Source organism: Petaurus breviceps, unplaced genomic scaffold, assembly GCF_028583685.1.
Source record: "Petaurus breviceps papuanus isolate PSGF00001 unplaced genomic scaffold, PetGlider_PUasm1.0 90825, whole genome shotgun sequence".
Taxonomy (NCBI): domain Eukaryota; kingdom Metazoa; phylum Chordata; class Mammalia; order Diprotodontia; family Petauridae; genus Petaurus; species Petaurus breviceps.
In genome coordinates this window covers 5,223,345-5,225,413 of record NW_027187353.1, presented here as the reverse complement: position 1 = coordinate 5,225,413, position 2,069 = coordinate 5,223,345, and positions in this window count along the sequence as shown.

Below are 2,069 nucleotides of genomic sequence, written 5' to 3'. Positions count from 1 at the left end.
GAGCTGAAAGCCCCACACACATTCCCAGACCCAAGTTCACAAACCATTCTCTATATATGTCAGGATATATGCCATGGTAGAAAAGGATTTGGGTTACAGATTCTTAGGAGTTTTTTCTTAAGTAGAGGAAATAGTCCCATTATCTCTCTCCCTCCCCCCCAAAAAACACCCTGGTTATGCTCACCCTTAACATAGACAGAGACCACCTCCTTCATAGGTTTGAGGTTTGATATGACATACAGGTTTTCCTCCAGAGTGAAGATTAGAAGGAAGGAGGGAGGGGAAATAATGGAAGGCAGAAAAGAGAAAATGAAAGTGGGAGGAGAGCAGAGGGAGAAAAACTAAAATGGACTGAAGGAAGAGAGGCAAATGCCAGAGACTCTACAGCTGTGTCAGAGTTAAAACAAGACATTTGTGCACCCCAGGAAAGGTCTGATGATTGTACCCATTGTGTGTTACTGTTTACCAAAGACTCTCTGTCTTTCCTGTAATATACACCACTTGACATCAGAAAATTAAATCATGGAGTCAGAATGTTAGCACATGGAAAGGCATTAGAACATAAACCATATAATGTCAAAGGTAGCAAGAACCCTAAAATACAGAGTGTTAGAGCTGGGAAGGATGTTCAGATACAGGCGTTATACTGCAAAAGGCAGAGATGGTCTAAAAGGGATTCTTAATAATTTTTGTTTCTTGGACCCCTTTGGTCTGGTGAAACCTGTGGACCCCTTCTCAGAATAATGTTTATAAATGCATCAAATAAAACACATAGGATGGCAAGGAAAACCGATTATATTGAAATGCAGTTATCAAAATGGCTTTTAAAAAAGTTCATAGACCCCAGGTTAATAACCTTTTAGTCTCACCCATTTATTTTACATGTGAGGAAGCAAATTGCCTTCATTCCCAAAGAGTAGAATGTTCTGGTATTAAAATTTGTGCATTTTAAAAGGGAATATTAAAAAGCGTCCTTTGTTTTAGCTCCCCTGAACAGTTTCCTACCCTGTCTGAACCTAACCCCAATACTTATAGCCAAAAAAAAAAAGACAGTTTATGTATACTGACATAGATCGCTACAACTGGAAGAAAGGACCTTCTGGACTTTTCATCTGCTGGGAGACCAGGAAGACTGTCGTGTGAGTTCCATTGTTATTGTGCTGGCAATGTTCTTAAAGACTTGTTTATTTCACCATGAGTCCAAATGGCACAATGGAAAAGAAGGATAGGGTTGGGAGGCCTCATTCTGGTTCTTTTATTTACTGAGCTTATGGCCTTGACAAGTTCCTTGCTTTTGTGTGGCCTCAGTTTCTCCATCTGTAAGGAGAGGGGTTGAAACTATATATTCTCTAAGGATCTATCCAGCCATAATGTTCTGAGAGAGACAGCCTGTGAGAGCAGAGGAGGAGGAAGACAGCATCTGGAGAGCTGCTGTGGGTCTGAGCATATACAGGTCAGTGCTCCATGAATATGGAGAGTTATTGATGCTGAAATGTGCTGAGCTAGTCCCTTTGGAGAAAACCCTGATGGAGGCAGAATTCTCTTTGAAGCCAACGAGAGGAGGGGCTGAGACCTGTTGGGGAGGCTTGGAGTAAGGAATGTGGACAAAGGTTTCTGGTCAGATGGGGGATGCACAATCAAAATGACCAGTGGATGAGAGTAGGTCCATTGTAGTAGGGTATGGAATCTTAAATCAATAGAAAACCCATAAATGACCTGCCATTCCCATGAATAAATAGTTGGGTGCTAACCCAATTAAGTGGCCTGAAAATTACCCACCCAGGGCTCCAAGGGTTCTCTCTCTCTCCCTCTCTCTCTTTCCCTCTCTCTCTTTCCCCCTCTCTCTCTTTCCCCCTCTTTCTCTTTCCCTCTCTCTCTCTTTCCCTCTCTCTCCCCCCCACCTCTCAAATAAGACATTCAGCACCTCACACTCAATGCCTATTATTTGTAGACACTATTCTCAGCACTCCAGACCAAAGGTGGAAAACTCCACATTCCCTGCCTTCAGGGAGCTTACAAGTCACACACACACACACACACACACACACACACACACACACACACACACA